This window comes from Lemur catta, chromosome 4 (genome assembly GCF_020740605.2).
Source record: "Lemur catta isolate mLemCat1 chromosome 4, mLemCat1.pri, whole genome shotgun sequence".
Classification (NCBI taxonomy): domain Eukaryota; kingdom Metazoa; phylum Chordata; class Mammalia; order Primates; family Lemuridae; genus Lemur; species Lemur catta.
Window position 1 is genome coordinate 95854038 of NC_059131.1, and position 13221 is coordinate 95867258.

The window sequence follows — 13221 nt, forward strand, 5'->3', positions numbered from 1 at the left end:
ACTTGCCAAGACCGTCACATCCTGCAAGGTGTCAAGGAGAATAAAGGTTAAAGAAAAATCTACTGGGTTTGCAGATAGCAGCTTTGATGATTTAGCTAAAGAGCGGTTGAAGCACAGGGAAGTAAGACAGTGAGAATGGCTTCTTTTCCCATCCTCTCAGCTCCTTTCCCATCAATTTCCTCTGCCCGCCACAAAGTCTTCCCTCCCTACATCCTTGGCACACTCACCCTTGTAAGTCCCGGTACCACCTGCGTCCAAGCGTAGGATGGGCCAGTGGTCGGGCTTCTGTTTACAAAGCTGCTTGCTGACTTCATGGAGACACGGTCTGTGTGACCAGTGTCAGCTTATCGTGGAGGCTGAAGTTATTGACTGATGTCAAAGTTTGGTCCTTAAAGTTGTAGATACTAGCTCAAAGTGTTTTCTTAAAGACGTCTAGCAATTTGTTAAGTAAAGGCTAGCTAACGTCTATAACTTCACAAAAAACAAGAATAAAAAAAATTATACGGTTTTCTCCTTTTTTAAAAAATAAGTGTAGCTTGTCTCATGTACTTGACATCCACTCAAAGTCACAAAATCACACCATTGAGTGTTGAAATCTGCATATCTCACAAGACCCTGCTGAAGCCTGCAGACCACATTCTAAACAGCCGGCAGAGCAGGCCCGGGCGGGGGCGGGAGGGGCAGTGAGGAGGCTTCCTGTACTTTGTCACACTAGCGGAAGCCAGAGTCAAAATCTGATTACTTTGCAAGGATTCCAAAACCTGACCTAAATCACCTCTCAGAATCTGTTAACAAATCAAAGATCACTTCCAATAGCAACCAAGCAAGAGGCATTAAGCCCTTATAACTCTGGAAAGTTCCACTTTTTGGGTAGGGTATACTTGACCAAGTTAGACCCTTCATAACATGCAAGAGCCTCCTAATTCCAAACCTAAGTATGTTCGTAATAACATATCCACCTTCCAAATTACATTCTGTACGAACAAACAACGGTGTAGTAGGTGGAAACAGATGTCATCATTTATTTTAAGATTAGTTTATTCAACAATTGAAAGGGGGGAATGTTGTTTATTCTACACAACATCTTAGAATTTGAGTAGTTTAACTGTTATTTTAAAATATAGGACTGTCAAATAGTTTTCTGGGATTTTAGAGTAGCTCTTAAATTGTGTGACTCTGCTTTGTTTCCACAATATAAACAAAATGGGCTTTTTCCTAAAACTTGACATAAAAAACTAGGTTGTCATAGAATAAAAATTTTAAAGTAGCCGAAAAATATAAAAACCTGTGAATTCATCGCAAACAGCCTGATTTTATTTTTTCTACCCACCAATACCAGCAGCAATAAATGCTCATGACTGATCTCTTTGAGTGTGACGCTACAATAGGGAACAGTAAAATCCCAGTTAATTTCCACTTCGGGTCTTGAATTGATTTTTTTTTCCTAAAGTGTAAAATTTCAAACAGAGCTCTTGCTTCATTTCATGTTGCTTTCCTTCTTTATTTAGTTATAGAGGGTGTGTGGGAGGGAGTCTGAGGGAGGAAGAGAGATAGATGGTGGGTTCAATCTACTTTCCATCACCCTCTTTTATGACAAAAAAAAAAAAATGCTTGAAAAATGCGTCTCTACCCTTGCTGTCTCAGCTTCATCACCTCCCATTCACTTCTCAGCCCACTGCCATCTGGCTTCCATCCCAAACCCCATTCAGACTGTTCTCATTAAGATTACCGATGTTTTCCCACTTGCCAGATGCAATGACCTATTTTTAGGCCCCCTTAGCTGACTTTTCTGCAGCATTGGACCCTCGGTGCAGACCCGAGGCTCCAAACTCACGTGCCCGTGGCTGGCTGTGGTTTGCAAGGGTGACGCTGCGTCCAGCGGAGCTGCACATTCAGGCCCAGAGTGAGTCACAGGAAGCCTGGCAAACGGTGGCATGTGTCCCTTCCGAGGAGCAGCTGCTGCTCTCTCTGGTTGATTTTGGCCATGGAAGAATGTGGACACAGCATCGATAAGTTTTTAATGTTTTTTTTTTCTTTAAAGAAAATCTTGGTGTTTATGAGAAAGTTTCTAATGTCTAAATATTGCCTCACATTTTTTAAATGCTCATAGGACAAGTAAACAGATCTGTAGACCTCCAAGGAGAAGCCTTTGCTGTGGATAGTTCTCCGCTTCTCTTGGCCTCTGGGCCTAATTCTCTGTCTGCTGTGCCTTCTTGTTTCTGCCCTTATTTTGCTCTTTTCCCACCACCCACTTCTCTCGTGTGGGGGCTCCCCCAGTGTTCCTTCCTTCTTGGTCCCCTTCTAACTGTCTCATCCTCGCAGACAATGGCATGGACCTAGAGCCAGCCTCGCGGCTTTGCGAGCAGCGCGGTTGTGCAGGGCCCCACGCTCAGAAGGGCTCCACGCCGGCGGTGCGATGCTCTGCACCTGCTGTCTTCAAATTCTTATAACATTATCTGTGAACTTGTGTTCTGTGAGTGAGGTGCGATGAGACAAGGAGCATGTGCCAGGGACTTAGCATTTCAGCTGAGGTGCCATCCTTCTCTGGCTGCCTCCTGGGAAGGGTTCTTGGTCACCTGCTCCTCCGCCCTTCCCACCCTGGGTCCTGCCTGCCCTCCTCCTACACCCCCTGCCAAGACTGCTGCTGCCCTCTGCCCTGGCGGGGATTTGAGTGCAGGTGCAAGCAGGTTTGGGGTTCTTGCACCTGCATTCAGGTGGCATCCCCAGGTAAGGCCTGGCAGTGGTGGCTGTCCCTAACCCAGGCTGGCAGCACCACAGCTCAAGAGTGGGCAACTTGGTGGGGGCCAGCCTCTTACTACCCCAGATCCTTAGCACATCTGGGTGCAGAGGTTGCGACACCCTTAGGGTTGCCCATCTGACCTGTGGAAAGGGGAGACCTCTGACTTGACTTCCCTGCCCCTTGGTGAAGTGTGCTTCATGGGTCTGCGGGTGGTGGGAGGGAAATGGGAACACGGCAGCGCTCAGGCCCAAGTGCATAAGGACCTTCTGAGTCCCAGCCTGGGACCCGGAGCATCTGTGAGAGTCTGAACTTGCCATGTGAGTTTCCCCCGATGCTTTGGACCACTCTGTGCCTGGGGAACACTTGCCGCCTCCTTTTAGTTCCCCTGAGTGTGGAATTGTGTTCATTTCTTCTGACCAGCGTGGGACACCCTCTGAGGTCAAGGCATAAAATATGAATTGTGTAATTTCAGCCATTCCAGGCAGGAGCTAAATGTTCTAATAGTTACATTTAGACCTGGCATTGCCCAATATAAACATGAATAATAAAATTTATGCCAATAATGTAAAATTTTAAAATTTAGAACAACATCAAATAGCAAATAAAAAATACCAAGACATGTTGAGAGAGAGACATGGCAGCAGAAAGGAAGTGCTTTATGTTTTACAACCTTGGTACCTTTAGGAGCTTTCATGGCACTTTTCCCCTGCTTTCTCAACAAGGGGCCCCACATTTTAATTTTTCATCAGGCCCCACTAATTGTGTGTCTGGTCCTGTCCAGGCCTTTGCTGATGGCTCTTCCTCCATCTGCAGCCTGGACCCCACTTCTCTCCAGATCTGCCGTACCTGGAGGGTTTGCAGGCAACTCAAGCTTAACATACTCTCATCTGATCTCATCCCCCCAGGTTGCTTCTCTCCTTATGTGTCCTTTTTTCCTTAATGAAATATCACCTAGAAATTCTTTTGTAAAAGAGTAGTTGCTAAATTGTTGAATGAATGAATGACATCATAGAAACATTTTCAATTCTCTCTATTCCTTCCATTTTCCATATGTGATTGGTCACCAAGTTCTATGGGGTCTATCAAACACTCCATGCCATCGTCTATTCCCATGCTCAGAATGAAGCTCTGGCCACCAGATACAGGCCCCGTCTTTGATCTGTTCATAGTCTTGGTCTATTCGGGGGAGACAGACATATAATGAACAATTACACTGCAGCATGATGAATGTTGTAACAGCAGGCTGTAGGACCACAGCTCTGCCTGGGCAATTAGGAAAAGACTTCTTGGAGGAGGAAATATATGACCTGAGGTTTGAAGAAGGAACAGATATTTCAACCAGCATATATGATATGTTTCTAGGGATATCTGGGTGCCTAGAAAGTCCTTTTGAGCCCAGACTTGTCATGGAGAAAAAAAGGGGGAGGAGAAGCAGGAATAAAAATTCTTTCACTGGCAGAAACATGACATAATGGAAGTTAATGAATTATGAAATAATTCCCATATTAAAAACTATTTTGGAAAGCGTTAACATGACACTTTTTAAAGCTTCATGCTTATTTGGTTAACAGCTCCACTCAGGGAGAAAAATATCAATGCCACGTCCAAGTAAATCCCCAAACTTTTCAGTCATGTAATACATTTGATTAAGGTTCTTCTATATTCACTGATGCCTTTCCCAGTGTCTTACAAATAACGCACCTTCATCTAGGTATCAGATGTGGGGATTAAACATCTCAAGGAGTCAGAGAAAGCAGTGATGGTACCCAAGCACCCCCGTGAAAACACTCTACTAAAATATTGAATTGATATCAGAGACCATTAATAGCATATACTATATTACATTTTTATCAAGAGTAAATATGAAATCTGAGATATGGTTGTAAACCCCAACTTTACTTTAAATTTTATTAATGGCAGAGTAAGAGTTCTTTAAAGTCAAAAACATAACCATACAATCTTGGTAAAGTCGGGACAGATCTAATCCTCAACTATCTTAAAAATACAGTGGCCAGGTAGGTTAGTGCTTTCCTATAAACTAAGAGGTGAGGCTATCTACTCCTTCTTGTGTGGAGTAGCAAGCATTAATATGTTCTGAGCTAGAGCCTTGGTAAAGCAGAGAACTCTCTAGTAATTCCTAAATGAAGTCTTCATAGCTTGATTCTACTGTTTCTAGACCAAATCATCTGGGGTCCCTGTTAAAAGGTCCAGTACTTGAGCTCGACCCCAGACCCACTAATTAGAGTCTTTGGAGGAAGGGCTGAGGAAACTGCATTTTAAATAAGCCCTCTGTTCCATTCCAGGTGACCCACTATGCACTCCGGGCCTTAGGGAAACCCAATTTCCAACATAAATACAAGAATTTTGGAGTGTCAAATAAAATAGCTTTTAATTTCTCTTTGACAATATTGGGAAAATAAGTGAATTTTCTAGAAGAATTTAATTTCAGTTTGCCCCTGTAAGTCCCAAAACTTTTAAATATTTTAAACATTTTAATGAAAATCCTTCTAAACTGTGTTATATAATGCATATAATGCACCATCTTCTCAAACAGAATAGATTGCCCAAACTGGACATTTTTATTGGTGACTCAGCATCCTTATTACAAATATCCATTATTATAAGAATAGCTGAAAAGGTTATTCAGGTCTGTAAAACTGTCTGATCCTACACAAAATGGCTCCAGCCAGCTGTGTTCTATGGCACTACGGTTGCTTTTTTGTGTTTTGTTTAAATAATTTTCCTGTTTTTTTCCCTTGCTGTCAGGTAACTTTTATTAATGGTACAACTACTGTTTCTACTTTCTGGTTTTCTCTTTAATAATCTCTGGGAAAGCATGAGGAACTCTTTATGAGTAAAGTTCCTGCGTGGGTGGAAGGATCCGTTGGGATGTTTTGTGGGTCTAATAAACCACAACTCAGATTGGCTTAAGGGAATTCATTATTTCACATACCAAGAGCTCTTGTTTTATGTAGCTGAAATCCAACTGTATACACAAGTCTTATCCTGTTGTTTTTCACTTATTATATCAAACCATTTTCCTATGTCATTAAAATCCTTTATAAATAGGCTTATACATAGCATTTCATCTTATTAATTAAATCAGCAAGTATGGCTGAGTGCCTTCCAGGTGCCAAGCACGCGGAAGGCGGTAGGGATGAAATGAACGCAGAGCAAGAACAGACACGGTTCCTGGTCTCCTGGAGCTGCCAGGTTAGTGGGAGTTTGCCATCGTTTATGTGACCATTGTTTTGTCTCCAAGAGTTGTTTAGCAATTATAAATAACATTCTGATAAACATCTTTGCTTAAATTTTGCTTTATTTCCACAAGAGTAATTTCTAAAAGTGGAATTACTGGGTCATTTTAAAGTTCTTATATATTTTTTGACACTTTATTGTGGTAAAATATAGAATATAAAATTGACCATTTTACCTATTTTTAAGTCAACAATTCGGTGGCATTAGATACATTCACAATGTTGTACAACTATCATCAAAATTTTTTCATCATCGAAGCTGATCCTCTTACAACTACATGAAAAGTTGCCAATGAACTCAGTGTCAATCATTCTACAGTCATTCGGCATTTGAAGTAAATTGGAAAGGTGAAAAAACTCAATAAGTGGATGCCTCATGAGCTGACCGAAAATAAAAAAAAACGTCATTTTGCAGTATCATCTTCTCTTATTGTATGCAACAACAACGAACCATTTCTGAATCGGATTGTGACATGCCACAAAAAGTGGATTTTATACGACAACCAGGGATGACCAGCTCAGTGGTTGAACCAAGAAGATGCTTCAAAGCACTTCCCAAAGCCAAACTTGCACCAAAGAAAGGTCTTTGTCACTGTTTGGTGGTCTGTGGTTGGTCCGATCCACTACAGCTTTCTGAATCCTGGCGAAACCATTACATCTGAGAAGTCTGCTCAGCAAATAGATGAGATGCACCGAAAACTGCAACGCCTGCAGCCGGCGTTGGTCAACAGAAAGGGCCCAATTCTTCTCCACAACAACGCCTGACCACACATCGCACGACCAATGCTTCAAAAGTTGAACAGATTGGGCTACGAAGTTTTGCCTCATCTGCCATATTCACCTGACCTCTTGTCAACCGACTACCACTTCTTCAAGCATCTAGACAACTTTTTGTAGCGAAAACGCTTCCACCACCAGCAGGATGCAGAAAATGCTTTCCAAGAGTTCGTCCATTACTGAAGCCCAGATCTTTATGCTACAGGAATAAACAAACTTATTTCTCATTGGCAAAAATGTGTTGATTGTAATGGTTCCTATTCTGATTAATAAAGATGTGTTTGAGCCTAGTTATAATGATTTAAAATTCACAGCTTGAAATCGCAATTCCTTTTGCACCAACCTGCTTCAGTGATCTGCCCTTGATCATGATATCACAATTTCAGCTTCCACCCATATGTTAGTGACAGCCCCCCCCTTTTCTTTTCCCTACTTGGGATCCAGATCTATGTGTTCAGTCATTGATTTGTTCAATATCTACCAAATATTAATTGAACACTTACTCTACAAGGCACTCTTCTAGGCTCAGGGGTTAAAATGCCTACCTTCATGGAATGCACATTCTTGTGAGTGAGACATGCAATCTATAATATTTTAGGTAGTAACAGTGCTATGAAGAAAGCTAAGCAAGTACATTGTAAGTACATGCAATCTGTAATAGGTTAGGTAGAACAAGGGCTGTGGAGAAAGCTAATTCAGGCATGGAAGTTATGATGAGTAGACGTGAGGGTTGCCACTTTAAATTGAATTGTCAGACAAGGCCCCACTAAGAAAGGAACATCTGTGCAAAGAGCTGAAAGAGAAAGATGAGGGAGTTACTATTCTGGACATCTGTGGGAAGAATATTTTAGGCAGAAGGAAAAGTATATGCAAAGGCCCTGAGGCAAGGTTATGCCTAGTTTGTTCCAGGAGCAGGATGAGACTGAATGGTTCCAGCAGATTAAATGAGAAGCAGAGCAATAGAAACACGAGGCCAGAGAGGTAACTGGGGCCTCTCTGATCAGGCAGAACCCTGTCAGCCCGTGTTGCTTTCACTCCAAGCTGTTTGAGGTTTTAAGGAAAGAAATAACATGACCTCCAGCAAATGTGTCAAAAATAGACATTGGAGGACATGGGCAAAATAGGGAGATAAGTTAAGAGAAAATTGCAATAACCCAGGAAAGAGTTGATGGTTGCTTTCACCAGAGTAGTAGTTGTGAGGTGGTAAGAAAAAGCCAGATTATTGTTCTATTTCAAAGATAGAGTTAACAGGATTTGGTGAATGTGAGGTAGGACAGAGTGGTCATTGACTGAGATGGGGACCACAGAAAGAAGTGGGTTTTGGGGAGAATGTCAAGAGCATGGTTTTTGAACATGTGAACTTGAGATGCCAATTGGGCGTCCAAGTGGACCTATCAGTATGAGTCTGGAGTTCACAAGATAGCTCTAAGCTGGAGAAATAAATTTGGGAGTCACTAAGACACAGTGGTGTGCTGATTAATTCTAATGTCAACTTGATGGGGCCACAGGGTGCCCAGATAGTTGGTTAAACATTGTTTCCAGGTGAGTCTATGAGGATATTTCAGGATGACCTTAGCATTTGAATGGTAGACTGAGTAAAGCAGACTGCTCTCCCTAATGTGGGTGGGCATTATCCAATCCATTTAGAGCCTGAATAGAACAAAAAGGTGAAGAATGGGAAAATCCACTCTCTGCATGATTGTGTGAGCTGAGACATTGGTCTTATTCTGCCCTCAGAATGTACCTATGCCACTGGCTCTCTTGGGTTTTCAGCTTGCCTATTACAGATCGTAGGACTTTTTAGTCCTCCTAATCATGTGAGTAAATTCCTCACACTAAATCAATGTTCCTCCTTCTCTCTCTCTCTTGCATTTAAATCCTTACTATACTTTTGCACTTGCATGTAGCAAAAGCATGTCAAACTAAACACATCCCAAATCCAATTGCTTCTCTTCTTTTATTCTCCACTAGTATGTATATAGAACCACCACTTTGATAGAACAGAGGAACAAAAACTGAGAGAAAAGAGTAAACTGTTATATAGGTTTAAATTCCTATATGGTTATTAAAATTTCATAGGAAATTTACCTTTGAGCTCCCTGGAAACCAAAGAATGAATGTTACTTTTCAAATTCTTGGAAGCCTTTTTGCCCCTGTTACTTCTTTCTTCTACTTCGTGATGGTAAGCCACTAGCTTTTCCAGAGATCCTCTCCCACTCATTTCTGCTCCTGTGGATACACATTAATGTGGCTTTCTTTTATCTGTCTAACCATATTGCTTATTAGGTAGAAATAGGCTTTTAGGTTTAGATCTTTCAAATTATAATATGGTATACTAAGTACTTTCCAAGTGGTTCAATATTAAAACACACACACACACACACACACACACACACACACACACACACAGCCTCATGATGCCAAGATCTGTTATTCAATTTACATGCTAATGTTGAAAAAAATATGATTGTTCTTCAAAGACCGCATATTTACTGTTCCATAAGAAAATTTTTACTTTATATATTTAGAAAGTTTCAGATGATATGACTTCTGATTAGAACGTCTTCCCTTCCTCTTTGTCTAGTTAACCTTTAATTGGTAAGAGCTTTTTGTCCTCCAAAGCCATCTCACCTCTTATCTCCTCTAAGAAATCTTGCTTAGCACCCCAGTTGGATTGCAGTTATGTAGCATTCTATTTTTATCCCTATTATCATATTTTTCCTGTAAATACTTGTTACATCTGTCTCCATCACTTAATGGAAAATTTCTTGGGAGTAGGCAGTCTGTCTCTTTAACCTCTGATGCCCAGCATGGACCACAGAGACTGGCATTAGCAATCAGTTGATAAATATATGATGAAAAAATTAATGCCCTTTGCAAATAAAAGAGCTTTAATTCCCACACAGATAAATTAAGGACCTATAAATCCATATTATGCCAACTTTAAATCCTAAATCATTTCCCAAGTTTTAAGGTCACTCAAACACACTTACATCTGCAACATTTGGCTGGCTCTAAAGGAAAATAACATTTTCACTATGTTTATAGCCAACTTATTATGTTAGTGAAAGGTTTTTTTAGGGACTGTGCTAGATTACTAGATTACTGCTGTTTGTCAAATCATTTTTTCTGTCACTTTACTATTTGATTGCCTACTATATGCCAGGTACTGTATCAGATACTGTAAGTATCTCCTTTAAGCCTCAAGGCAGTCTTGAAATTTAGGCTCATTATTTTATATAGGCATTGTTATGGGCTGTATTGTGGGCCCCCCAAATTCATATGTTGACTTCCTAACCCCCAGTACCTCAGAATGTGACTTTATTTGGAGATATGTTATTTACAGAAGTAATCAGGTTAAGCAGGGCCATTAGGGTGGGTCCTAATTCAATACGACTGGTGTCCTTATACAAAGGGGAAATGCGGAGACAGACGAGCGCAGAAGGAAGATGATGTGAAGAGACGTGGGGAGAAGTTGTTTGTCTACAAGAAGACTGGAACAGATCGTTCCCTCACAGTCCTCTGAAGGAACCAACCCTGATGACACCTTGATTTTGGACTTTTAGCCTCCAGAACTGTGAGACAATAAATTCTGTGGTTTACACCTGTGGTCCCCAACCCCTGGGCTGTGGCCTGTTAGGAGCCACACATCACCGCCTGAGCTCGGCCTCCCCTGCCCCGGCACCAACCCCAGCCCCCGCCCCCATCTGTGGAAAACTGTCCTCCATGTAACCAGTCCCTGGTGCCAAAAAGGTTGGGGACTGCTGGTTTAAGCCACCCAGTCTGTGGTACTTTCATGGCAGCCTGTGACAATTAATTTTAGGTGTCAACTTGAGCGGATTAAGGGATGTCTAAATAGCTGGTAAAGCATTATGTCTGAGTGTGCCTATGAGGGTGTTTTCAGAGATTGGCATGTGAGTCTGTGGACTGACTGGGGAAGATCTACCCTCAGTGTGGCCTGGCCCTGTCCAGTCAGCTGGGGGTGGGAATAGAACAAGAAGGCAGAGGAAAGGCGAATCTGCTCTCTCTCTCCTGAGGCTGGGATACCCTTCTTCTCCTGCCCTTGGACATCAGAACTCCAGGTTCTCCAGCCTTTGGACTCTGGGATTTGCACCAGAGTTCTCAAGCCTTTGGCCTTGGATTGAGAGATACACCGTTGGCTTCCCTAGTTCTGAGGCTTTCAGATGTGGACAGAGCCATGCTACCAGTTTCCCTGGGTCTTCAGATTACAGACGGCCTGTCAGCCTCCATAATTGCACAAGCCAATTCCACCAATAAATCCCCTTTCATATGTCTGTCTGTCTGTCTATCTATCCATCCTATTGGTTCTTTCTCTCTGGAGAACCTTACTAATACACAGCTCTAGCAAACTAACACAGGCAGGTAATTTACTTTCTCAGTGGCAAACACAGTGGACTGAGCCCAGGGTTGACCTGTTCCAAAGACTTATTCTTCTGTTGTGAAATGGTCTCCTTAACTCCTCAAACTTGGGCGAGGGGTGCAAAAGATGTAAACTTAAACAACTGAATTTCCCTTAATAAACTTACTCTAGATTGTTTGGCCATTAATTTAACTAAACCTTCTTTGCTGCTATTTAAATATTTATTTTATACTATAGTACTTCTCTGAGTAGGGAAATCTGTAAATTTGCTCCTTGCTGTCAGAAGTACTATTTCTTTTTAAACAGGTGCCTAAACAATGGCACCTGTTTAGTGCATGGAGAACAGGACAGGAATTGGGGAAAGTGTGAATAATCTCATGGCTTTAAACACCATCTATATTCCAATGGCTCTTAAATTCAAATCTCCCTGTATATCCAGTTGCTCTCTGATGTCTCCACCCTGATGCCTATTAGGCATCTCAAATTGAACATATGCAAAACTGAGCTTTTCATGTTCTTCTGCCACCACCTGCCACCTGCTCCCAACCTACTCTTCTCACTGTCTTCCCCATCGTGGTAGATGCCAACTGCATTCTTCCAGTTGCTTAAGGCAAAAATTTCGGTCTTATCCTCAACTTTCCTCTCTCACACAATGCATTTGGTTGGTTTTTAAATCATGTTGATTCTACTTTCATAATTTACCAAGAATTCCAACACTTTTTACCATCACTTCTGTCACTATTAAGGTCCAAACTGTCATCATCTCTTGTCTGGATTGTTCAGTAGCCTCCTCACTGGTGCCCTGCTCCTACCATGAAGCAACTACAGTGATCCTATAAAAACATATGTCAGATCCTATCATTCTACTCAAAACCTTCCAGTAGTTTTCAAACTCTTTCGGAGTAAAAAGCTAAAGTTCTTACTACAACCTGTAAGACTGTTGCATGTTCGGGCTCCTATTACTTCTCTGACATCATCTACCATTCTCTCCCTCGGATGTTCTAGGCACACACAACTCTTTGCTGTTTCTGAAAAAGCCACACACAACCTTTCCCCAAAACCTTTCTGCTGGCTGAGATCCTCTCTCCTCAGATATTTGTATAAGTATCTCATTTTGTTCAGGTCTTCACTCAAAAGTCACTTCCCACCTCCTTGCTCCCCACCCCCGTTAGCACTTATCACTACCCAATACACAACATATTTTAGTTATTTATCTCCCATATTTTCAGCTTTCCCTACTAGAATGTAAGTTCCATGAGAACAGGTGTTTTTTCTTTTCTTATTGCCACACAATGAAGAGCCCGATAAATTTTGGCTAAGTAACACTACTTTGTCCCAGTTAGAAAAACAACTTTAAAATCTCCCTTTTTTCTTTTGGATTTGCAATAATGCTATGGGGATGTGCTCCTCCATAGTCTGAACACTCACATTCATTTCCATGCTTTCTCTTTCCCTTACTTTCCACGTCAGAAAGCTTGCCCCAAACTATCCTTTAACTATTTCTCTCCTCATTGCAAACACATTCTGGAACACCTTTGCGTAAATATTAAAACATTCAGACAAATGCCTACTTTTACCAGTTCCTGGCAGCTGCATTATGTGAAGTATGAGATCATTCATTAAATTCATTTGATAATAATTTTTGAGGCAAGAATATCTTGAAATAAACTGTTTTCTTAGAGCAATTTAACCATACCAGAGATTGTATAACCAGCATTTCATGGTGACAGATATTATTAAATAATAAACAAAGCATGAATAAATAAACGAAATAAATATCTTTCTATTGCTATTGTGTGACTGTGAGCTCTGTGGATCCTGGACTAAGGATTATCTTATTTATCTTTGATTATCTTATTTATCTTAGCACCTAATATAGCACCTGACCCTGAAATACATTCAATATTTGATGTATGAATCACAAAGGGCTTCTCTTTGTTCACAATACCTTGGTTCTCCTATGTTTGTGCCATTATCATTACATGAAACCCGGTTTATGTGCCTCCCTGGATTTGCTTGGCCATAGTCTTCTGTTGGGTGCTGTTATTACCATCCAGAAACCTTAC